The sequence below is a fragment of the Pinus tabuliformis genome, chromosome 9 (genome assembly GCF_031772625.1).
Source record: "Pinus tabuliformis cultivar Carrire ecotype Pingquan chromosome 9, CPIR1, whole genome shotgun sequence".
NCBI lineage: Eukaryota > Viridiplantae > Streptophyta > Pinopsida > Pinales > Pinaceae > Pinus > Pinus tabuliformis.
Window position 1 is genome coordinate 304,497,996 of NC_142307.1, and position 27,907 is coordinate 304,525,902.

Genomic DNA, 27,907 nt, shown 5'->3' on the forward strand with positions numbered 1-27,907 from the left:
CTCTGATTTTCTCACAAGACCAAGTATGTCTACTCCTAGGGGGTTGATCTAATAAGCCCAAACCCTAATCCTTTCCAAGTCAAGGTATTTTCCAAAAAGCTAAGGTCAATACTGAGGTGTGTTAAGGGTTGTTTTCCTTGGTACAAAGCCACAAAAGGGCCGAAGTCTGAGCCAAAGATGCGCCAAAATATGCCATAGGCCGAACAACAAAAGATATTGATGTATGTTCATAGACCCAAGACACATGTTGAGGTCTGTTCACAGACTTGAGCCACAAATGGGTTAAAACTTCAAATATTTTATCTTGGCCTTGGGGCCAAAAATCTAATCCAAAATAAGGGTCAAATTCTATATTCAAGGAGAGCCAAAATTCTTTACAAGGGGTAGCAAATCCAACAAAATTGATTTCAAGGACTAAGAAATATACCTTGATCAAAACATAAATAGTATCAAGAAATTTTCCTTCAAACTATGTGTTTTTCCTCTTCCTTGGGCTCAAAATATTTGATGTACATCACCAAACTGATTGGTAAAATTAGGTTGAATAGGCCATATATATAGTAATTTGTTCATGGTGAATAGTCACAAAAATTGGGAGGAGTTGACTTGTTGTTGAATAGTTATGTCTTTTGATAGGGCCAACATGATTTGTTTTTATAAACAAATACTTAGTCTATTTTTTCAATTGGTTCATGCATGTGCAATGCATGAGGGCAAAGATTAATTTCACACCTCCTAATTGAAATCACAAACCCTTAATAGGAACTTATATATACAACCAAATTTTGTCTCATCCATGACATGGTTAAAGGAAAACTCAAACGCTATTGTTAAGTCTTACGATGGTAGACACGAAAAAAGAAGAAGAAGGAATAGAGATTTGAGATGTTAGAAAACTAAATTTTTGGAGGCCTGATCATTACTTATTCATGACCATTTTGAAGCATCGATCATCATTTTATGAATGTTGGGTTGACATTTTGATGAAGTTTCATAAACTCAAATGTTACGATTGAATAAGAAATGAACATGGCCGACATAAGTGACCATATTGACCAAACATCAAACTTGTACATAATGTTTTGCAAACTCCTGCCTATTGGTTCAATAACCAATCCTCTGTTCTTATGCCTTCAACCAAGCTAGTTACGATAGATGGCGCTAGAGTAGGAGGAGGTGGCAGATAGACGACATTTGGATAGTTGGTACACCATGATAAAACTATAGCCATGATCACAATATTTCTTCAACTCTACCCATGATTGCATTACGAACCATTCCATTACATTCATGAGATTTCCCTTTGCCATCAATGACAATACCTCAACAAGTTTGTTATCATTGTAAAAGTTTTTAAAATTTTGGACAACCCGCATGATTCCTAAGTTTTTGTGTTAGACATGGTCAAGTCATTTTTTATGTTTTTAAGAGTTTCAGTTATAGAATTAGAGTCTCATTTCCATCATTAAATAAAGTCCATCAGCATTATCTGACCCCTTATGGATCTCATATCATGTTTTAAGTATCATGTGTCTGGTCATTTCAACAATTTGAACGCACTACGAAACTGTCTAGTTGTTTTCATAGCGCAAAGCCCTAAAATTACACTACATGCACTACGAAATCTGGCATTCGTAGCTAGTCATTTTCGTAGCGCAAAACCTTGAATTTACACTAGATGTGCTACGAAACTGCAGTGGTGCAGTTTTGGTATTTTGCTAAAATTTCAAAGGGAAGAAACAGTTGGTTTTTTGGAGGATGATGCTGTTGGAGGGTGTGAAGAGATCACCAATGAAAGTTTAAGACTCAAGGCAGGAAAAACTAAGGGTTAAAAGATATGTACAAAGGAAAAATTCTGCACTACGAAAACAACAGACAGTTTCGTAGCACAGCCAAATCAACCTTCTTTATGCTCCTTCAAGGGCTTGTTTTTGTTGTACAGGTGGAAGAGCAAGGTTTGAGGGATGATAGAACACATGTCAAATGTCTTAAAGGGTCGCTTTTGTTAGCAGAAGGATTCAAAGACAAGCATAGGGATGAAACCCTAAAAAGGAGGAACTATGTCTCCTTGTTTTTAGCAGTCAACTTCCAAGGGGATTCCTGAGCAATTGAAAACTCATTTCTGAAAAGTGAAAGAGGTTTTTATTCCTAACATATGGAACTACACAAATAGTTTTTAGTTTCATCAATTTCAATATGAGGTGGGAGAAATTGATGGTTTAACTTGCGCTATGAAACTGCTGAGAGGAACTCTGTTTTCTGGTTTTAACAGTCTTTTTAAAGATCAATTTCTGGCCACATGCAAAAGTATTTTGGAATTATGAAGGAGGTTTCTCTTCATAAAATATCCAGCTACAATAAACTATCTCAATTTTTTCATAAGTGTCACCAGTTGGGAGATACAAGGCTTTCTTTAAAGTCATAATTGCAGAAAACAGATTTCCTGGTTTTTAGGGGAGTTAGGTCATGGAACAACAAGGTTCATAACAAGGCTGGAGACATCACCAAATTCGACCTCATGAGGTTGCAGGTGGAAAAGGATTAATTGAAGACTATATTAGGTTGTTGTTATCATAATAAGGAGTTGTACTCCTAATTGTATTAGGACTCTAAGACAGTCAGTTAACTATTACTTGTAATTAATAGCCTGTTTTATGGTTAGAATAGGTGTCTAGGATAGGAATTCGAATTCCTCTGATGGTGGATCATAGAATCCAAGGTTGTAAAGTTATATATGAAGCATGAGGTCAAATTCCAAGAGAGGGCATTTTTATTAGCAAAAGAAGCTGTGTTATGTGAGCAGACTGTGTGTTTTTCAAACTTAATGCAGAGATCAGTTTGACTACTCAAGATTCACAAAGAGTTTATGTGTTTGATGCTCTTATGGATTTGTTCAATTACTTGCAGTGGTATGAGCTTGTGATACTTAGAATTCATTGGAAAATGCTCTAACTTCCTTCACATGCTTGTAAACTGTGTTGTTTCATTGTGTTACTATTTTATTCATAAACCTAAACTCTAAGTGCCTTGACTTCCATGTTAGGCTGATAATGTTGTTTTGTTGAGGACTATTTTGACTCCATAGCTCAATAGATATTTGCTAATCATAGTTTCAATCAGTCAACAAGTTATACTTCTGTTCATTTATTTCCTAGAGTTAGCCATCTAATCATTAATAAAAAAACCTAAACCTAGTGAGAGAGCCCTCTCAGGTTGAGGAGGCTAAGCCTCAACCAAAAGATTAGTTTGAAATACTTACACTAAGGTAGTCTGATCAATAGCCTATCATGGTCCTATTTTGGTGATAACATTTTTGTGCGTCTGCCGGGAGTCTTAAGTTTACTCATTCCCGAAATCAAAAAGCTAAACTTCTGAAGGTAGTAGGAGCTCAAGAATCTTTTCGAGGTTGCAAAACTACCTTTGCAACTCCATTGTTGAAGAATTCAAATTTCATAGATTTATGGTGATTCTATTGAACTTATGAAGAACTCGGATGTTGCCATTCTTGTTTCAAGGTATGCATGTATAAATTTTTTAGAAATTCATGGTTTCCCAAATCATTTTCCCAAGGATACATATTTTTTAAGGAATGGTCCAAAATTCAATGGAGAAAATTTGAGTTTAACTTTGAAGCATATATTAGATTTCTATGATTTTACCGAGCTTCTTAGAGTCAAACATGAGGATGTTTGCATTATGTTGTTCTATGATTCATTTCAAGGGAAATGTAAACAGTGGATTGAAAGCTTTCCTGTCAAATCTATTAAGTCATTTGCAGAATTTTGGCTTATGTTTTTGGAGGAATGGATAGACAGAACAGAGTTGGTGGCAAACTCTCCTTCAATTCAAGGTTTCAAACAATGGAATGATGATCATATTAATGAAGAAATAGATGAAATTTTTTCTTTGTCCTTGTCTTCTTATCTAAAATCATTTGAGTGCAAGATAGAAGATAAGATGAAATTTTTGGATGAAGTTGCTAAGAACATTGAGAAAGACATTGAAGGTTTACAAGGTCAAATTCAATCATATAGTCTTCATGATCATGATCATACTTTTCAAAAGCTTTCTATGGCATAATACAAAGAGAGGGTGTTGCTTCCTTTCTGTTTTGAGATTGAGGAAGAATATATTATTTTTGAAAATCAATTTGAGGAGCAGTTTGAGAGCACACAACTGAAGCCTTATGTAGATGATCAATGTATTGGTGAGTTGTCCAAAGCTACAGAATATCACAAGAAACATCAAATTGACCATGTGTTTTTGATCCTATAGCTGGCTACATGGAAAGGTTCTATAGTCAAGATTTCCAGCTATATTTCCATTATGAAGATCAGATATATCTCATGCTGCCTCGGTTATTTCAGTATCATGTTTATTTTTGCTTCAAGCATAGCCAAGAGATTCAAGTGTCAGATCAGATCAATGACTGGCTTCATTGGAAGTTTTATGTTCCTTGAGCTACAAATGGAGATTGCAGCTAATAGGGTAGGTAGGAGTGTGTGAATAAGCTTAAGGTAGGTTGACTGAGCATTTATTTTTTTTTAGTAGGTGTAGTTTGAGTCCTTGCAGAAATCATTAAAGCTTGGGGAGCAAATTGGGCAGAATTTTAGAGTTTTATTCTGAAGGATGGATAGCAGCACTGGAGTTACCGGTTCTTAGTGTACCACTGGGGCACACTATCCCAAGTGGAGCCACTATTATCATTGTAAAAGTTTTTAAAATTTTGGACAACCCGCATGGTTCCTAAGTTTTTGTGTTAGACATGGTCAAGTCATTTTTTAATGTTTTTAAGAGTTTCAGTTATAGCATTAGAGTCTCATTTCCATCATTAAATAAAGTCCATCAGCATTGTCTGGCCCCTTATGGATCCCATATCATGTTTTAAGTTTCATGTGTCTAGTCATTTCAAAAATTTGAACGCGCTACGAAATTGTCTAGTCGTTTTCGTAGCGCAAAGCCTTGAAATTACACTACGTGCACTACAAAATCGGGGATTCATAGCTAGTCATTTTCGTAGCGCAAAACCCTGAATTTACACTAGATGCACTACGAAACTGCTGTAGGTGCAATTTTGGTATTTTGCTAAAATTTCAAAGGGAAGAAACAGTTGGTTTTTTGGAGGATGATGCTGCTGGAGGGTGTGAAGAGATCACCAATGAAAATTTAAGACTCAAGGTAGGAAAAACTAAAGGGTTAAAAGATATGTACAAAGGCAAAATTCTGCACTACGAAAACAACAGATAGTTTTGTAGCGCAGCCAAATCAACCTTCTTTATGCTCCTTCAGGAGCTTGTTTTTGTTGTACAGGTGGAAGAGCAAGGTTCCAGGGATGATAGAACACATTTCACATATCTTAAAGGGCCACTTTTGTTAGTAGAAGGATTAGAAGACAAGCATAAGGATGAAACCCTAAAAAAGAGGAACTTTGTCTCCTTGTTTTTAGCAGTCAACTTCCAAGGGGATTCCTGAGCAATTTAGAACTCATTTCTGAAAAGTGAAAGAGGTTTTTATTCCTAACATATGGAACTACAAAAACCTTTTTCAGTTTCTTCAAATTTAGTATGAGGTGGGAGATATTGATGCTTTAACTTTCATTACGAAACTGCTGAGAGGAACTCTGTTTTCTGGTTTTAGCAGTATTTTTAAAGATCAGTTTCTGGCCACATGCAAAAGTATTTTGGAATTCTGAAGGAGGTTTCTCTTCATAAAATCTCCAGCTACAATAAGCTATCTCACTTTTTCGTAAGTGTCACCAGTTGGGATATAAAAGGCTTTCTTTAAAGTCATAATTGCAGAAAACAGATTTCCTGGTTTTCAGGGCAGTTAGGTCATGGAACAACATGGTTCATAACAAGGATGGAGACATAACCAAATTCGGACTCATGAGGTTACAGGTGGCAAAGGATTAATTGAATACTAGATTAGGTTGTTGTTATCATAATAAGGAGTTGTACTCGTAATTGTATTAGGACTCTACGATAGTCAGTTAACTGTTACTTGTAATTAATAGCTTGTTTTATGGTTAGAATAGGTGTCTAGGATAGGAATTCGAATTCCTCTAATGGTGGATCATAGAATCCAAGGTTGTAAAGTTATATATGAAGAATGAGATCGAATTCCAAGAGGTTGGCATTTGTATTAGCAAAAGAAGCTGTGTTATGTGAGTAGACTGTGTGTTTTTCAAACTTAATGCAGAGATCAGTTTGACTACTCAAGATTCACAAAGAGTTTATGTGTTTGATGCTCTTATGGATTTATTCGATTGATTACTTGCAGTGGTATGAGCTTGTGATACTTAGAATTCATTGGAAAATTCTCTAACTTCCTTCACATGCTTGTAAACTGTGTTGTTTCACTGTGTTACTGTTTTATTCATAAACCTAAACTCTAAGTGCCTTGACTTCCATGTTAGGCTGATAATGTTGTTTTGTTGAGGAATATTTTGACTCCATAGCCCAATAGATATTTGCTAATCATAGTTTGAACCAATCAACAAGTTATACTTTTGTTCACTTCGTTCCTAGTGTTAGCCATCTAATCATTAATAAAAAACCCTAAACCTAGTGAGAGAGCCCTCTCAGGTTGAGGAGGCTAAGCCTGAACCAAAAGATTGGTTTGAAATAGTTACACTGAGGTAGTCTGATCAGCAGCCTATCAGGGTCCTATTTCGGTGATAACAAAGTCCATGGAAAAATGGACCAGGTTGGTCTTTTTGGTGAACAAGATATGTGAGTTTTCTAGCAAGGAGATTAAAAATACCAACAGATCCAAAGGAGTTGGATATGTAAGAAGAATTGGATTTGAAGGCCAAGCTAATCATCCTAGATGGTGTAAAGTATCACTTGATACCTTATCTAAATGGGAAGAACATTGTATGTGATATGTGGAAGGCTCTTTGGTACTTGTTCTAGAATAAGAATGAGAATTGGTTGTTGGTATTGAGAGAGAAGCTCAAGAACACCAAGATGTTGGATGGTGAGGGTGTGGCTTTGTTTCTGACAAGGGTTTCTCAAGTTCATGATGAGCTAGCTGTCATTGGTGATAATGTTCCAGATTCTAAATTAGTGAGGACTACCTTGAAGGGCTTCACCAAGGAATGAAATCAATTTATCAAAGGAATAGTTGCTCGAGACAAGTTTCCAAATTGGAACAAGTTATGGGACAACTTCATCCAAGAGGAACTGCAGGACGAGGATCTTCATAAGAAGAAATTTGATGGAGAGAATGTGGCTCTCGTAGGTAAGATGAAGGGAAAAGAAAAGAAGGACTTGAGTAAGGTGAAGTGTTTCACATGTGGCAAGCATGGTCATTATGTGAGTAAGTTTTCATGTCAAAAGAAGGGAGATAATAAGAAGAAGAGGGACATTGCAATGGATACTATATATTTAGCTGAGCAGGATGACCTCTTAAGAAGGTTTGAGGAGGAATTTTCTCTAGGATATATTTTTATGAGGGCACTATTGATGAGGGTGCATGGTTCATTGATAGTGGAGCGTCAAAGAATATGATAGGATTGCGCGAAGTATTTGAGACTCTAAACGAATGGGACTCTAAATTACACGTGGAGGTTGGTGATAATAGTCAGAACACTATTGAAGGGTCAGGATTGGCTCCATTCAGGATGGAGTCAGGAGGGATGCTATGAGTCAAGGATATACTATGTGTACATGATCTCAAGTTTAGCATGTTGTATGTATCAATGATCGAGGAAAATGGATTTGAGGTGATATTCTAGAATAGGAAGATGATAATCAGACCCAAAGGCTCTAACTCCATTGAAGCAGTCATTGGAGTTAGGAGAGTGGTCTATACAAGCTGAATGGAAAGATTATAGATTAAGGAAAGAAGCGGGTTCTTGAGACTTAGAGACAGTCGAGTGAGAGTGAGAGTGAGAATTTGTGCGTTCAAAGGGAGAATATGCAACCTAAGAAGAGTGCATTGTTAGTGGGAAGTAAGGAGACTTCTACAGTTGGAAAGAAGGAACCATGGAATTTCTTGAAGGCGTATCATGAAAAGAAGAAGAGATAATATTTTTGTGGTTGGGACACTTTCGAGGAACTTGTTCTTCATTCTTCAAGGTATGCTACAATGATGGACGCCAAAGATTGGGATTTTATTCATGACAAGTTACTTCTAAGGAATGGAACTACATCACTTGATAAGAGGGAGTGTTGAAAAGTGTAGCTTGGGAGGTACTCCCACAAATATAGGGTACTTGATTTGAGTGGAGAAAACCCATAAATATGGAACTTTGTGGGAAAATTTCCCAAGCAGTGGGTTTTGGACCCAAGGTTGAGACCCAAAGATATTCATTGTTTATTCTAATTATTGTAAGCAGACAACTTTAATGGAGTTAAGGGATCCTAATTCAATCAATTAGAGAGATATAAATATGAGAGACCTAAGAGAGGTAATTGACACAATAACAACTAATATTTTTTCTACGTTATCCCAAGAAGGAGATATAGAATGTTAGGAGAAGACGTAATGAGAAGGAGCAAAGGTTTATGGTCTGTTTTGTGTTGGAAGGAGGTCGAGTTTTCCTGGGGAGCTATGTCGAGATTTTTATGAATGATATGTTCCCTAAAAGGGTTATTTCTAAGCCAAAATAAGGAGCAAAAGGCCACCAAAATTATATTTGAAGTTTGGGTTTTGTTCTATGCAAAGGGAGGAGGGTCAAGTGTTAATATAGAAAATATGTCCACACATTTGTAGAAGTTAGATGGCACTCAAAGTCAGAAAACAACATGTACAAGTGAAGCATTCCCAACTGGAAACATCATGAATATCAAAAAATTAAAAGGTTTTCCAAAGTTCCATTAAAAAATCAATCCTCGCAGGTGCACCAAAGGTAGGTTTTACCATACCTTGCGACTTTTTCTTTGATAGCTACAAGGGTTCAAGAGATAGTACAATTAGCATCCCAGGAGTAGTCCACATGATTGAGGTTAAATCTCCCTGAAAATACCAGCTCAAACATTTGATTTTGTGCTACTTTAATTCAAATACGCATATATGTGTCCCCCAAGGAATCCTCCTGTCCTTCCCCCATGTCACTTTCTCATCAATGAGAAGAGGGAGGGAAGGAGTGAGTCAAATTATATACATTCAAGGAGATGGAGAACCAAAAACATAAGAGAATTTTGAGAACTATTATGCTACATTTCCCCTAGTAATCAAGCATCACATTGCAAGAGGAAGGATTCTACCAACTTTGAGAGTTTTCCTTCACTTCTTTGAGAGAGAGGTCTTGCAAGGAGACTAGGAAAGGAATTCCTTACTGAGAGCCATTGCGCACCATTTCTCTAGAATATCTTCAAGTGTCTTTTAAATCTATTGTATCTCTTCTACCAAAAATAAATAAATATTTTCCGTTTCCCATTAGCTTTGTTGATTTGTTTCTCATAGAGTCATGTGTTTTTTTTCATTGTTTAGTTTCTTTTTTTCTATGAATTGTTTTTCATCAATTACAATGCTTTGTTTAGCTCATAGTTGATCACTATCATCTGTCATTGTTTGGGTGACTCTTTGTAGTATTCAACCAACTACAAGGAAAGAGGAATTGGGACAAATCTGCAACCAAATCCAATACACATTGAGCCCTAGAAAGAGGCCTAAGAAGCCTTAAACTTATCTATTGTGGAAGGTAGAAAGGACTTAGAAGTTGCGCAGGTACTCTATGGTAAGGTCAATCCCTATGGGGGGATGAAATTAACCTCGTATTTGGAACAAAGGAAGAAAGTACCTCAGCCAAAGAGAGAAGGTTGTGGGATAGTGTGGAGGGCTCGTATGTTGGAGTAGATTGGTTGCTGAGATGATTTCTTGAAGTCTGTCTAGAAAAGGAGCTTTGGAAAACAATGTTTGAAGGCTTAGATACATAGTGAATTGAAGGGAAATTCAATGTGGGTTGTTAAAGCGGTTTGGGACTGAGACAGTGACCTTGAAGGACAAAGCCACTAAGAGAAGTTGATTGGGAAGATACATTAAGGGAACAATTTATCTGCAAGAGAAGGAGGCAAAGGACAACCAGGTGATAATGAAAAAAGAGGAATGAAGGGATTGTTGTGAAAGGAAATCTTCAACAAGTAAGTTGGTTATTTTTGTCAGTGTTCTTTTGGGAAGATTGAGGGTCAAAAGGAGCTAACCTCAAGCCCTACTAGTCTTGCATCAGGGCTTTGTAAGGGCCATGATCGATGGTATGGGATCCCTACGTTTGTTTTATTGAATGACTAATAAAGATAAGTTTTGGGCCTACAAAAACTCTGTGTGCTTTATTGTTTCATTGTTGTTATATTTCCAATGTGCAAGTTGTTCGTGGTTGTGCATTCCTAGTGTAACACCCTCCTCCCAGATCTACCTTAACAACCGACTCGCCGGGGTAAAGATGTGGTGAGAGGCCACTATGATATGATTCAACCTCCTAAGTCACTTTAAGGAAGTGGAACCAACGAAAACACACCATACAAACATCCAACATCATCAACAGAACCCTCAGAATACAAGTTAGCCACTCAAAAAACCTGTCCCTAGGTCTCATTATTGTTTTAGGTCTCTTGGGTCATAGTATCTCTCATGCTATGGGAAAGGGAGTGACAAACAACCAAAATTCACTCTCACAGGCCTACCTGCAGGTGACTGTGGACCAGAATTGTCAGTGCTGTGCCAGTGACTCTGAGATTTGAGCCACTTTTTCAGGCCGAGAGCACAGGTCACTGCCCAGAACTGATCCATATCTTCAAATCATTAAAGTAAAATGGAAATTAAATTATTAAAGAAAATACTTGTTCAAGTCCTTAACTGGATCCCTACTAGCCATGACAGGCGTTTCGTCAAACATATCATTGACATGTAACCTATAGGTGTAAACAATAGAATTAAATATAAGGATCTCATATTTATCTGAGAATCGTTATGTACCATTGTTCCCTCATGCCATTTGCTGCATTATCATCTATTAGGTCATAGACACATTATCCCTTCACATATAAGTAAAAACATGCTGAAATCCGTACATAATTGATGTCATAAAATGTGCATATAACCAACATAATAGGAATAAAAAACAATAAACTTATCATCCATCAAATCCATAAATACATCAATACCTTTACACATGAAAATCAAGGGAATGGATTTGTCATTAATGAATGCAATTAACCAACCAAAGATGGGACTACCATGTTCCATCCGACCATAGAATGACTGACCCAAATCTCTCTTCATCCATTCACCCCCGTGCCATATTCTAAGCGTGAATTTGGGATCTCATAGAACACATCATTCAAAAATCATCCAGGGCTTCCAGAGGCCATCCACCTCAACCCATAAGACAAGCATTCCACCTTACTTCCATACATCACCAAAACCATCATCAGATTGGTCTCCATCCAAGCCTCCCAGGGCTTCTAGAGCGTTTGTCCAACCAAGGTTTCTAGAACTAGTAACTCAATCCACAACTTATACAGGGCTTCTAAAGTGTTTTTCCAACCAAGGCTTCCAGGACTAGTAACTCAAACCAAGCTATTATAGGGCTTCCAGAGTGTTTGTTCAACCAGGGCTTCTAGGACTAATAACTCAACCCAAGCTAAGGAAACATGAGAACCAACCAAAACAAAACAATGAAAGTAAACCCACAATCACCATGACTATATAGGAAATGGCAAGGCTAGGCAATTCACTGTCGATCTAGCCATCCTCCATGCTAATGATAGATCACAACCAAGAAACCACATGCATATGCCATGCATGCCAAAAATAGTGAAGAAATCATACATGCAACTTGGTACCTGCAAGAAAATCTGATGTAGCTGTTGATGCTGATGCCTTCTTGCACTTTCCTACTCTTCCTTTGCCTTCTTTCTCCAAGAATCCAAGTATGCCACGCCCTCCAAGAGTGCTCCAAGAAATCTCTAAGTATCCAAGAGTATGAGAGAGAGAGAGAGAATAATGAGAAAGAGATCCAACACTGAACTGACAAAAGGTTACCAACTGATCCTCAAAATCCTTTTTATGAATGAGGCCTCTATTTTCTTCATTTTCCATTATTTTCCTTAATTTTCCTCTTCACTTGCAACCTGTGACCTTTCACCTCCTTTTTCTCCTAATTTCAATTATTTTCATAAATAAATGTGCCAAAATTCCTTTTAATTCCTTAGCCATAAACAACCTAATGAACACCCCCTAGGATGTATTTCCCAACATTAAGCTTGGAATAAGTGTCTGAGTCATCCGTGGTTATTGTTTTTAACATTTATTACATGGAATTTTCACCAGGGCTATTACACCTAGTGTGTTTGTGTGCTTGGTAAGCCATAGAACATACCTAGGGTGTAAGGGAAAATCCAACATAACCTTGACCAACTTAGATTCCATCGGTCCACATAGGATTTCATTCATGGATTTAGCATTGTTGGTGAATGTTTTCTTGTCATCTTTACTCAGTAATGTAGGTGGATTTTCATACCCATTTAGCATTGTGTACCAAACATCTACACCAAGGGACATCAAGTAGGTTCACATTCAAACCTTCCTAAATGAATAATTTGTGCCAAGGAATAATGGGTATTTATTTGTGGAACTTCCTTCCTAGTTATCTAGTTCCTTGAATCTACCTTCCAGTTGTTTGATTGTTAGTGAAGGAACCCACTCTGATACCAATTGTTAGTAACCGAGAAAATACTGGGGGTGGGGGGTGAATCAATATTTTTACTTTTTAACAATATTTATAGTTATTTACATTGTAATAAATGATAACATGACAACACCATAATACACCAAATAATAGATGCACATAAGACATATTTTTACGTGGAAACCCATAAAGGGAGAAAACAAAAAATGTTCCTTTATTCTTAATGAAATATTCAATATGCTATGAAATCAAATTTACTAGCACCAACCAGAAGGATGCATCATCTCCATAATTTGTAAGCACCCACTTGTAGGAGGCACCAACCCCCTTTATCTGCACAAACACCAACTTGATGAAAACTCTGATTCCAATTCTTTATATGTACCAATCTATAGGAAACACCAACCTCACTGTATCTTTACACGCAAAAACCTACAGGAAGCACCAAACTCATTTATCTTTATAGACACCAACCTCAAAAAGGATTAAACCCCTTGATCTACAAGCAACTATTACATAAACCTTCATTTCCCTCTTCATAAATTTTCAACCTTGGCTTTGTAACTATATGGTTTAAATATCACTGAAATTGTTTGGAATTTGTTATATTCTTTGCATGAATAGCTCCAGGCAGATCCAAGGATGAGGGGCGTACCCACCCATGATTTTGGGCATGATGGTTTTTCCCATGGTATTTTGTAGACCGGGTCAAGGGAATTACAATTATGTTCTGATATAGGATTAATGAATTGGGGGTTTTTGAATACTTCGACATGTATATAATGTATTGTAACATTCAAAGGAATATAATGAGAAAAATATTCATGATTTTGGGTTCGAGGAGAAAAATATTTGTGTAAAATTTATGTTCTCACCATTTTATGTTTTAAAGATTTTTTTCGCGGGTAATTTCTATACACGGTTAAAACCTTCATATATAATTTGTCAAATTCCTACTTTGTCTCTTCATGCTTTATGTTTATGTGTTTCTTATCATTCCATGATTTAATTAAATCACCAAGATATCTGATATGTTCTTTAATAAGTTTATCTACTGCAACTTGACTCTCAATTGTAGATATCCATGATTCATTCCTTTGCAACTGAATATTCTTTCCCAATTCATTCATTCAATTAAATCTCCCAGAGGATCTTATTTGTTGGTCAATCATTCATTAAGTTTATTTTCTATAACCTAAGTTTTACACTCCATATTTACACTTTTAAGTTTCATCACCACATCGTAACTTTGACCATTCCTTTGTTTCCTTATATTTTCTATGAACTTCAACTTCTACTCTTTTGTCAGTTGTTTAATATCTATCTCTAAACCACTTCTTTGATCTAGTTATGTCATTTTCTAATCAAATTGTAGAGAATGATTTCTTGATTGCAATATCTACTTTCTTCTACTCATACAAAATTACATCAATTTCTTATCTATATATAGCTCGCATAAATACTTCTTAGGTTCTAGATTCAATTTTCTCTAATTTCTGGTAATAAGCTTTACCTTTATTACACATGTTTCCTAGGTGATCAGGACTCCTCTTCAACTAATATTCATAATTAAGTTTTTAGATTATCACTTTCCACAATATGAGACTGAGATTGAGGATCTAATTTCTTATGAAACTAGATGAGAACATGTAGCTACAATCTCCAATTCCTTTTCTCTAATAGCTAACATGTTTGTGTTGTTCTCCTTTTTCTTTTATAGATCTGGCCCATTGAATACCATGGGTTTAAGTCCATGGTTTTACCCATAGAAATTTTCCTTTTGATTGTATCAACAACCATAATTGTTTGACTAGATCAATGCTCCTTGAATTCAAAACATAATTAAGACTACGGATTGGCTTTGTGAACAATGGTACAATGCAATTACTATTTAACATTGACGATGAGTAAGACTATATTTCTCGTATGATCAAAATAATTGCACTCATTTCTTCTAATGTGACTGAGAGTTATGAGTGAATGTTCTAGTCCCATGGTGTTAATATATTTTTCTTACATCATCTCGACATTAGATTTCAATCTAATTGATTAATCCAAAGTTTACAAATCATTTGGGATTGCGCAATCAGGGAATTCATACATTGTTGTAGAATTTCTCCTTAGTTGTCTGTAAGTGTTTCATTGTGCCTTGAAACCCCTGGTATATTCGTGTTAATTGTATTGAAAAAGGCTATCTTGGCTGCAATGTCAAGGAGGAAAGATCATCCCACACTAATTTGGCTGAATCCTTAATTGACCAACTCACCATGTAGTTTAACAATGCCTCACATATCCTACCATGTCACTGCCATTTCAACAACTATACTACGTATCCCTCCTAAATATCATCTTCATCATCTGATTTCCACATTATGTTGATGTCATCATGCCATGTGTCTTGCTTACAATGTGCCATGTCATCCACATCATCTAGTTTCCACATGTCCTCTTTGATAACCAATCAAATGCTGCCATTTATTGGCTACTACCATGTTTCAAATTTCCAAATCACCTCTACCACATTCTCATGGTCCCAATTCCCTAGCCATTACCATCCTTTGCAAACTAGTTGGGGCTACATTATTTACAAATAGTGCAATTGTCGTTGAGTGTTGGAAAAATTGCCATCTTGTCCCTATGTCCCCAGGAAAACTAATTTTCCAATCCATTGCACACTACTGCAAATCCAAGACCATGGATTACCACTAATCCACACTTAGAATAATTACCACATGGATAATTAAGCATTGAAACTTAGAGAAGTTGGAATCCCACCAAAATTTAAGATGCCTTTTCTCCTTAATCCTTGGGATTTTAAACAAGTGCCATATACCATTGGAAAGGTCTCCAAGAAGACCATTGAACTAAATATTGTGCATGATGATTTGATCAACATAACTTTAGAAAATGCTTAATATACTCAAGGCATTCTCATTCTTATAAACATCCTTTGACATTAGTTGTAATTAATCACAACGCAATATCCAATAGGGAGAAGTTTAGGGTTATTCTAGTTAGGTCAACTGACATAGTAGAATGGAGTGAAGGTATGAGTGTTGAGGCATGCCATAATGAAAATGGATATCACAGGGCTTAGGTCAAGGGAGTTATCATAAAAATTGACAATGATCCATTGAATTTTATTCTAAACTACTTATCCTTGAAATTTAGAATGGAAACAAATTAAGCAATGACAATAAAGCACTTACTCACTGAGTTGAGTAATCGTAGAAGAGTGTTTTACTCTTTGAGTCAAGCAATGTAAGAAAGGTTTTTATTCTTTGAGTTAAGAAAGACACATATATTATATATGGTGGCAAGGGATATATTTCATAATCCAAACACTATGTGGAGTTATAATCAATGTGTTGGTGTGCGTGTGCGGATTGAATCCAATATGAACTCTTACACATTGGTCAACTGAGGTAGAGTTGCATATGATGATCCAAATATAAATACCATAGTGGAATGGTTTAAGTATTATTATTTTAAATGAATATACCGATGATTGGATTAGATAGGAATTTGCATCACGTTGTGGAAGAAAGGTTGGTGTTGGCTTAGGGGGCCCTGACCCAGGTTCAACGTTAATTTAGCCAAACAAATCCCTACACTACTGGCCCTTTTGGCATCAATCCATGGAGCGCGGACTGAAGTCTCACTTGAAGCAGTATGGGGGGATGCTGGAACCAAGTTTTCGCACCCATAGATGGTAGTGATGTCGTTTTATGCCTTAATTCTACCCTCACGCAGATCGATAAGCCTTTTAGGGCTTGTCGATATACTTCTCTTAATTGGCCTCTAGACCTTCACAAAGGTCTATGACTATTGTTCATGGACCCTAACCAAGCAAATCAACCACTTACGTTGTTTTGTAATTACTCTTACTTCCGTATTTACCCAGATCGACTTAAGTATATGATAACTTCAATATGCATTAATATGTTCTTCACGTAAACATATATTATTACTTGCGTTCAGATAACAATGTAAAACATATAGATTCACACATCAATATAGCATTAAATCATAACCCATTATTCAACATAACATAACCACATTTATTCATAACAGAAGTAAATAGATCAAACACAGATATTTCTATAGTAATCTTCTTTATTAGTACTTCAGATCTTCTTACAGACTCTAACTACCCTGTGCACTTAGCTGCAGGGGTCCGCGCACTCAGCTGCGGACTTCTACCCTAGGCCTCTGTGCACACAGTTGCAGAGCCTCTCTTCTACTCTAAAACTCTTCGCTCTTTTCACTAATGACCCATTACATTCATCATCATTACTTCTACTTCTTGTGCCTTAGACTCTTCTAAGACTCTCCTTTTTATATAGTCCCATGGTTAGCAGACCATGGGTAGATCTTCTAAAACCGACACAACTTATATACAAGAAGGGCGAAAATCCTTTATGACACTTTACATCTACGCGCTCCGCAACCATAAATTGCGGAGACTTTACACTTTACATACAAAAACTTGGGCTTTTAACCCCAAAATTGACCCTAGGGACCCTCTCCCACAGGCCCCCAACACCAATATGGTAACTCACCCTCGATTCACTCTACTGGCGTAGAGATCTTACTGCGAAGACCTCCCAACTCCACTTGCACCACTGCAACTTCAACTATACACTGCGTAGCCGCCTGCTTGACCTGCTCCACCAGCTGCTCCATTACTGGTCCTGCGTTATCTTCCTGGATCTTTTGTTGTGTTGTTTGTAGGCTGGCCAACTTCTCCCCAATGGTGGCAGAGAGAAAATATGACTCATCTAGCCAAGGCCCCAATTTGGCCTTGAGGACTGCCTCTTTTCGTTGCGACGCTTCCACATGTTCTCTTAGCTCCTTTGCCTCATGCAGCTTGGCCAATCTTTGTGTGATGGCGATGGTGTGCGCCATCGCTCTAGCTTCATCATACTACTGCTATAATTCCCTTGCCTCAATATTCAACCTCTTCAGGTTGGGATATTCATGGAGACTCGTGAGGACCTCCATTGGTTTCTTGAAGAGCGCAATGCATTCTACCATCGTGGCATCTACTGCAACAACTGCATTCTTGACAACTGCCTCGTGTTGTTCTCTGACCTCTGGTGGAGTTGAAGGCTGTGCCCTCAACTCGAGCTCTGTAATATTGAGGTTTAGCTCAAACTAAACCTTGGCCATCGTGGTCCGAGCTTCGTGCACACTTGTAGCCAACTTCTGAATTTTGGCCTCCAATAGCGCCTCTTCTGGGATGTGCATTTTTGGAACGGTTCTGTAGGCTTCTGCTACTACTACTGCGGTTCACTCATTCTTCTCCTGGACCTTCTTCCAGGTGTCTATTGTTGTTGTTTTCTTAATGAACATCTGTTCATTGTTAACCTTCTGCTCATTGATCACGCTCAGCGTGCACTGCTCTCGGACCCTAAGTTTTGCGATCACACCTGCTTGTAGCATGTGAAGGAATTCACTTGGGAGCACGACCAAGTTGAGACCAATGTTCCTTAAAGCAGCCTTATCAACATCTATCTCCATGCTTAGGGCTCCATCAGGTAGCACGATGGCCCGAGGATCCAAAGAGTGAACCATCTCCGCAGCTTTAGTCATTCCCAACGCTAAACTAGTTGACACCACGCTGCTCTGCCCTACCCCTGCCTGCAGTTGAGTAGTTTGGATCTGCAGCTCACGTAGACCCATCTGAATGGCAACCAAAGCTTGTTTCTACACTGCTAAAACTGTCGCATCCCTTACCTTATCCCCAATGTCATCTAAGTCACCCTATGTCAAGGTGATTGGGTCTAGGGACGACTTAGTGGCCTTGGTCTTTTTGCGCAACCCTTCCTTCTCCTGCTCTTGATTCCACTTCACCCAGAAGGGAGTGCTTTCCAGATCTGCACCACCCTGCTCTGATCACTCTTCTTCTTCTGTTTGTGGTGAAGGGGATATCTGACTTCTATCAGAATCACATTCTTCATCCCATTTCTTGGCAGTGTGCTCCGCTTCTGCGCGTGCCTTCTCCTCAACCTCCTTCTTTCTCTTTTCTGCCAACTGTTGAATTTTCGACTATGCCTCTTCCTTCTTCTGCTTTCTTGTGGACTTACTAGACTCAACGGACAAATCTGATGCTGTGCGCCACTTAGCTGGCCAACAATCGAGGATCGTTGACATGGCATCATCCATCGCGAGGTATGGTAAATCATACCACTCCTGTTCTGGGTCCTTGTGCACCCGGATGGAGATACAGTGGAAGTCCACTTTGAACTCCGCGTATCTCGAAAAATTCTCAAAAACAGTTGGTGACAGTCGTGGCTTGCGGTTGATGGCTGCGTAGGTGCTTGACTCCATCAACACCCAAAATATTTTACTCTCCTGGACCCACCCAGCATCCTTCGTGGCCCATAGCGAAGCAAACTTCGCTGCTTTTGGCAGATCTTTCGCAATCGGAGGAAACTGGCTATCCTCCAACAATTCCCATGCAACCAACACAATCGACAACAACAACCATGAGTAGTGGAATGTTTTGTTGTGGTCTTGTGCCTCCCTACAGTTTGCGAGGAACTCGCTGCACAGGTAGCATGCCCAATTGAATTGTATGCCCTCCACGCACTGGGCCGCTAATGAAACAAATAGTGTCGACACCTCATCTGTGCGACACTTCCTCATTACCTTGCCAACCAAGATCTGGGTGGCCACCTTCACTGTGGGGTCTGTAATACTCGAAATTGAATATCCGCGTGACTTCTTGACAAGCTTAAACTTGTCCTTCATCCTTTTGGTGAGGTCGCACTCGCCCATCTTTCTGCCAAATTCCTTGGCCGATTCAACCCTGAATGGGGTAGTAGGGTGATCCTATGGATCAACATGTTAGTTATAGGGATCGACTCTCCCAACCATAGGCACCCGTCGTGCACTAGGTACAACTGTTTGATAACTATCAAATTTATGGGAGCGCGCTGGTAATGTGGCACCCATAGTAGATTCAACAATCCTACCTTTTCCACCCCATGAATCCACTTCACCAGCTCTAGCGCAGTGACACCCGAGTCCTTGTAGAATACTCTCTACACGAAATTATCAGCAGTCAGGTGGGGGAACTGCTCAGTGTCCCCCAAGTCCCAATCATTTAATTTCATATGTGGGATGTGCGTCAAGTGCAAACCTTCAAATGTTATGTTTTCTGGCAGCAGGGGTGTGTTAAGGAGAAACTTTCCTTCATCAGGGTACTTCAGTGCCTTTACCTTGCCCTGGCGCGGAGGGATGTATTATGGTAGCTTTGAGATAGGGTCTACTCCCTCAATATCAATTTCCTTTGCACCCATATTAGTTTCCTCTGCGCCCTCGTCGAACTCTAGGTTTACCACCTTACCTTTCTCTTGCGCGGTGGGCTTCTATTTTCTCTGATGCTTCCTTGGCGACTCAAGCACCGGCTGTGTCACCTTATGTTTATACTTCTTCGTCTTGGAAGTCTCTCTTGTCGGTGTAGGCTTCGGCCTAGGCGACCTTGGTGATTTTGGCACCGCTGCGGGCACCTCCACACTTACGACCTTAGGGGCATCTCCCTCAGAGGCCATAGATCCTCTAGCACTTGCAGTTTCCATGGGCGCCGACATGAGGCTATTAAGGAGCTCCTGGGTTTCCTTAGGTAGCTTGTCAAACACTGAACTAGCCACCAAATCCTAAAAAACTGCAGGATTCATGCGCAATCAATAACACGACACATCAACTCTCCAAATGCAAAGTGTTTTTTGTTGGGTGACCATTTGTAATTTATAGGAAAATTCAAATTCAAATCCGATCGTTCCCCCCAAAATCCGCTCATAAATGCTAGATTGGCGGCAAATTTTCAAAGATCTCGCTCTTAATTTCAGCCTTAAATGTTGCCCCCTGCTCCTCTTAGCCGTTTTCTCACTATCAAATCATGAACAATGATAGTAACGGTCACTTTCTGGCTGCCCTGCGCGGTCTCTCCTTCTATAGCGCAGCTCCCATCATACTTCTACTGATGTTGTGACATTCTTCCATAGCATGCAGTCCCCTAGTCGCGCAGTTCTATAACTTAGGTAGTGTATTTTATAGGGCCGCACCTCCTTTCAGCTGCCTGGAGCACTAATACTATGTTTCCATCATATAGTCATTTGGTCGGATCCCCGGGGTATGGCTTCAATCACCACTTACCTTCCCCAGAAATGGATCTCCATTCAATTTCACTAGCTGGACTGCTCCACCATCGGTAATCTCTTTGATGACATATGGCCCCAGCCAATGCATCTGAAATTTTCCTAGAAATTTATCAAACTTGCTGTCGTATAATAAAATTAAATCATTTACCTTGAAGGTGTGCAATTTGATGTGCCGATCGTGCCATGCCTTTTCGCACTCCTTTTGAACTTGCTGATGGAATCCAGCCAAAAATCTATCTTCTTCAAGCTTTGTCAGCTGCGCAAGCCTCTCTTCTAGGGCTCCACGATCTGCCATTCTTGTGAATGCCGCTATGCGTAGACTAGGTACAATATACTCCATTGGCATCATAGCTTCTATGCCATAGACCAGCCTGAAGGGTGTTTGTCCAATTAGCTTCTTACAAGTAGTTTTGTAAGCCCATAGCACCGCAAGTACATGCACGTCCCAATCATTCCTTGTGCATTGAAAACCTTCGTCAGCACGTTCTCCAATATCTTATTAAATGCTTCAACCATCCCATTAGCCTGCAGGTGATATGGCGTACTCTTCTGATGATAAACTTGGAATTCCTCTGTCAGCGTGCTGATCGTCTCATTAAGGAAATGCGTACCGCGATCGCTCATCAAAATATTCGGGCAACTAAACCTAGTCAACACATACTCAAAGAGGAACTTTGCTTTTGTTGTCCCTGTACAATCCTTCATAGGTTGCGCCTCCGCCCATTTGGTCAAATACTCTGTCACGGTGATGATATACCGCACACCCATCTTCTTTCTTGGAGGCTGAATCAGGCCTACAAAATCAATTGCCCATTTCTCAAATGGTTGCAACGACACTTGCGGATTCAGAGGCATCTCATCCCTCCATGATGGTCTTCCCGTCCTCTAACATGCATCACATGCCTTACAATAAGCTTTGGAATCCTTATGCAGTGTCGGCCACCACAACCTAGTGTGTAAAATCTTCTGTGTTGTTGCTTTTCCTGCATAATGTCCTCCCACAGCTCCTCCATGAGCTTCAGTGAGGATGCTATTCTGTTCAAACTCAGGCACATAACGTCACAAAATTTCATCCGAGCCCATTTTATATAAATGTCTTGTAATGACAGAAAATTTTGTCGCACATACCACCAACTCCTTCTTTTGTTGACTAGTATACCCTTCTGGAGTTGTTCCCGTCATCAGGAAGTGTATGATATCTACAAAGTGATTGTCAGCTACGCGCACCGCAAAGAGCTGTGTGTCAGGCAATCCTTCCTCCAAATTAGTAGGCTCCTCTCCTGTTTCAATGCGTGACAGATGATTTGGTCTTGCATTCAATCATCCTGGCTTCACAATGACTTCAAAATCATATTCCTGAAACAACAATAACCATCTGCATATCTTCCCCCCAACACAGGCTTGTTAACCAGGTACTTCAATGTAGAATGGTCTGTATACATCTTAAAGTTTGCGCCTAGAAAGTAGTGTCTAAACTTCTAGAGCACGTACACCATAGCCAAACCTTAGCACTTTGTCGTTGAATAGTTCTTCTCAGCTTTAGACAACTTCCTACTTGCAAACACTATAGGGTGATCCGACTCTCCCTCACCGGCCTGTGTCAGTACTGCTCTGAGCTCAAAACATGACGCATCCACATGCACATGAAATTCCTTTTTCCAATCTGGGAAGAATAGGATCGACGCAATGACCATATTTTCCTTTAACACATCCAGGCTCTGCCGACATTCTTCATTCCAACAGAATGTGGCATCCTTCTTTAACAGCTTCTCCATTAGTGCGGTAATCTGGGATAACCCTTGATGAACTTTTTATAATATCCGGTATGCCCCAGCGTTGCACGTAGCTATTTCACACTTCTTGGCGCCTCCAAATTAATTATAATTGCTATCTTAGCTGGGTCCACCATTAATCCTTGTCTGCATACCACATGGCCCAGTAAGATTCCAAAAGGAACACAGAACAAACATTTCTTCAAATTGAGCATGATATGATACCTCTGGCATGTATCCAACATCAAGTGTAGGCTAGCTACATGGTGCTTCACCAACCCAAACACTGTCCAATCGTCGAAATATACCTCCAAAAACTTGTGAATGAAGTCCTTGAACGTCGCGATGACTACGCACGAAAAGATCGCTGGTGCGTTCTTCAGTCCAAAAGGCATTACAGTATACTGAAAGCATCCCCACTCGGTTGCGAAGGTCATCTTACTTCTATCCTCTGGCGCGATCTTGATCTGATGGTACCCCGAGAACCCATCAGTGAACGAATATGCTTCATGTCCTCCTACATTATCCAACACTTCATCGGTGAATGGAGTCAAAAAAGGATCATGCATGCAAGCATCATTCAACTTCTTGAGATCTACGCATATCCTTATTTCATCCTTCTGCTTATTTTCCTGAACTACCATAGGACATACCCAATCAGACTCCTCCACTGGTTCAATGATTCATGCCACTAACATTTTGTCCAATTCTAAGTAGACCCTTTCTTTGTACTTAGGATTGAGGTGATATGGCCTCTGCTTCACAGGCTTTGCATCTGGTTTCAATGTTATCCTCATTACTCCTAAATCACTTATTATCCCTTTCAGGTCTGAAAAATTTGTAGGGAACAAGTCCTGGTATTCGCGGAGCAACTCAACGACCTTATCCACCGTAGCATCATCCCAGTAGTCCCCTATCTTTGCAAACTTCGGCTCCGCCTCTGTCGCAATGTTCACTTGTCTTGTTTTCATCGGCACAGTGATATCTGGATTTTCTATCTGCGTCCCCTCCACTTCGTGGTGACCTTCTATTTCTGGGATATTAACTTTCCTCGGATCGTTGTCTTCCTCTTCAGCGGTCACATTGTAGCACTCCAGCACGTGGTGCAATTGTGTGGTCCAATTCGGTTGAATTAAATCCAAGGGATCCTAGGGTATTTTGAAGATTGATGCTTTGACCTCCTGCAACCTTCATCAATGCACTCAAATCCATCTTCAAAGTTGAATGTCATCAAGAATCCTTGTGTCAAAATATACCATTCGTTTGTGCCATGGCAGAGCTCTGTCTACAAGTACCAATTCATAGGTATTACATCCAAGGTGTGACAGAAAAAATGCACCCACTCCGGTTGCAGTTCTGCTCCATAAGCATTGGTCCATTTGGCTAAGTGATCATGTGGATCACTCCTTCCATCGTATTTCTCTGTCAATCGTACCTTTGGGGGAGCAAACCATACCTTCATCATTCTTCGATATTCGTGCCATCCATCAAAGTTGTCTTTATGCATACCCCACCATCTTGTAGGAGTAGTGCGCAATGCCTAGTCCAAGGCTTGGAAGCGATGCTTCTATGGAACTTCCCTTTTAAATGCATCCAAAAATTTATCCACATCAGTTAAACCATCATAGTAAGGCATACTTCTTACCTCTGATGATACGCAATGCAGTGATTTGGTCATCATGTTATAATGTAGTGTATACACTTCGTGCAATCGATTATGCTAGCGTTCCAATTCCTCATCTGAGTCTGAGGTGCAGGAGCTTTCGCGGTCCCATGCAATACATCCATCAGTTGTTGGATTCACCCATCTTGATCCTGCACTGTTATCTTATAAATGTGGTCCAAATCATTGTTGCTTTCGTAATCGCAGACTGATTCAGTGTAGCGCAGTCCTTTTGCAGGGTCCAATGATACTAGTATGCGGAGCAATTTTCTTTCAAATTACATCGTCCACTTCTTCAAATTGATCAGCCTGTTCATGTTGATAGCTCAGTTGATCCCAAGGAGCGCAAGGTAGGGATTGATGTCATTCACAATCCCTATCACTTCAAAATCGGCCAACACACTTGCGCCTTCAATATTGACTGTCGCTCCCTGTAATTTTCCCATGGGGATAATATTTTGTTGATTCACCATCCTCAATTGAATAGGAAACCACTACAGCCCAAGTCTCCCCATTCTCTCCCATGTCTATTTAGGCAAAAAAATTGTGTCGGACCCTAGATCCAGAATAACTTGGTCTACTTCATATTCTCCTATTTGCACGGTGAGCCTCATCTCACGCCATGTTCTTGCCTTATGCTTACCAATTTTCCTAACCACACGTGGTCCCTTAGGAGTATTACCAACACATTTATTGATCAACTCCTGTAATCCCTTGATGGCCTTGCTATCTCGTAGCAGTTTCATACAGGTCTTCAAAAATGTAGTATGCATGGATGTGTCCATTTCTTCAGACTGCTTATCCTGACTTCCTGAGGTAGAGGCCTTAGTGAAGCTTTTCTTTGCTTCCATGAAAGTTTCCTTTGCATGCTCCAAATCAAAGCCAACCTCCTTCTCTGGAGCTTTGTAGACCCATTCAACCTCTTTTGGCTGCTGTCCCTTATCTTCGCTAGTTTTCATTCCACTTCGCAACACAATATTCACATTGGGGTCTTCTTCTCGGGGTTCAACCCTCATCATCTGCAGGTTCGGGGTAGGCTGCTAAGGTTATGCTCCTTTTTCGCGTATCTTAGATAGTAATACAGGGAAATCTTCTATCGCGTGGTCAAACTGAGTGCAGTATCTTCACGACAGGGGCATCAGGTTCTTGAATTCTCACATGTAGTGTCCTGGTCCCTCACAGTTGCAGCAAATAACCTGTCCCCAACCTCTACCAGGCCCTCCTCTACCCCAACCTCGTCCGCATCCTTGATATCATCCTATCACTCCCACAACACCTTGATCTGGAGGCCGATTTTCTACCTGCACTCTATATGAAGGCATTCTATCCATCATTAGATCATAGCTACAATAGTTACGCTCATCATGACCCACCGATTGACAAAAGTTGTAGAAGAGATGTTGTGGTGTCTGTACAAATTTATGCAGCAGGTGACAATTATCTGTCACATGTTTTCCAGCTACCTGACAGATAACACACCATAGCACGGGCCCTATACTTGGCCCTACTTGAGCTTCCAGCCTCAGAGGCATCGACCCTCCTACTGCAACATAATTCGTGAAGACTAGACAATGATCTTTGTCATGCCCCTAACTTTTTCATTTCAGGCACCAAACTTCTTTGTGCACCTTTGGCCGAACTGCTCTATCCTTCTTCAGACTTTGAAACTCTAGGAAAAGGTTCTGTAATTGCACATGAATCTGCTGAACTCCCAAATTAGCATCTTGCATTGGTGTCTCATGCAATCTCATCGCAATCTCTAGGGCTTCCGCCTGGGTCCCAATCTTTTGTTGTGATAAAGCAACCCTCAGATGAGGCAAGAGTGAAGCCACAAACCATTCGCGATGTTGCCCATCTGTAAGATTCATGTTAGATTCGCGGATTGTGCACTTCAATCTTTGATCTATATCCCAAGGTGTCTCATTGGGCTTCATCATGATCTTGTTGAATCCCACAATTGATTGTGCTTCAAACTTAGGCTGACTAAATTCCTTATTCAACGTAGTCTGAATATCTACTAATGAAGCCATCAGGTTATTAGTGCAGTACTTAATGTACCATGTCAGCGTGCGTTCCTGAAAAGAAGTGACCAATGTTGCTTTCTTCATTTGATCATCCATTATAACTTGAGCTTCCCATATGGCCTTCGCGATGAACCAAAACCGGGTCCTCATTTCCCAATCCCTTGAAAACATGCAACTTTATTGCATTCACCATATTGAATAGTGGTGGAGGTGGTGGCGGTGTGAGTGAAGGTGTATGCTGTGAAGGTGAATGCGGAGGTGGGGTATTCGCGGGAACCCTCGTCTTATTAACTGAACAACAATCTGCGGTGAAACCTATGTTGTTTCCTCGTCGTCACTCAAAGGAGGTTCGATCAACGGGCTATATTCAGGGCCTGTTCTCCCTCTATCCCTGAAGATCTTTCCACTTCGCATATATCCAAACATGAAGGTAACTGCATAACCCACTTTTCACACAAGAGAATCTTAATCCAAGTATTTAAAGACCTTAAATACTTACCTCGTGATCCCTTGAAGAAGCGACGCTCTGCTTCGCTGTAACTGACCGAAGTATTGACCGTGAACTCTGTCACAAATCCTCCTATGATACGATCAAGCCAGTGATTGACGGTGCGTACGATCTTATCTTTAGAGGCTTCCAATATCCGCACTAACTTCGGGGTCCACACTATCGGACCGTAAAGCCTCCACCTTCCTTGATCTTCTTCTAATTTAGCGATCCACTCGTATAACTCAACCGGGAAGGAACAAAAGAAGATTTCGTGTATCTATGTGTACAGGTATCTGTCCAACCATTGTTCTTTTGTTAATCACATATTTCTATTTTCTTGCACCGTGAATTCGTGGATCTTTCTTTCCAACCACTCTTCAATTTATTTCTTAGTCGGATTCCAGTGATGCGAGTCGGATTCCAGTGATGCGACATCACACATCTCTTTATTCAGATCTCGGTCCCAGCAACAGAACCATTTGTTGGCTTAGGGGCCCTGACCTAGGTTCAATGTTAATTTAGCCAAACAAATCCCTACACTACTGGCCCTTTCGACATCAATCCGCGGAGCGCAGACTGAAGTTTCACCCGAAGCAGTATGGGGGGATGCTAGAACCAAATTTCACACCCAAAGATGATAGTGATGTCGTTGTATGCCTTAATTCTATCCTCGCACAGATCGATAAGACTTTTAGGGCTTGTCGATATACTTCTCTTAATCGGCCTCTAGACCTTCACGAAGGTCTACGAATGTCGTTTGCGGACCCTAAATAGGCGAATCAACCACTTACGCACTTCTGTAATTACTCTTACTTTCGTATTTACCCAAATCGACTTACATATATGATAACTTCAATATGCATTAATATGTTCTTTGTGTAAACATATATTATTACTTGTGTTTAGATAACAATGTAAAACATATAGATTTGTGCATCAATATAGCATTATGTCATAACCCATTATTCAACATACCATAACCGCATTTATTCATAACAGAAGTAAATAGATCAAACAGATATATTTCCAGAGTAATCTTCTTTATTAGTTCTTCAGATCTTCTTACAGATGCTAACTACCCTGTGCACTCAGCTGCAGGGGTTTGCGCACTCAACTACGGACTTCTACCCTAGGCCTCTACGCACACAGCTGTAGA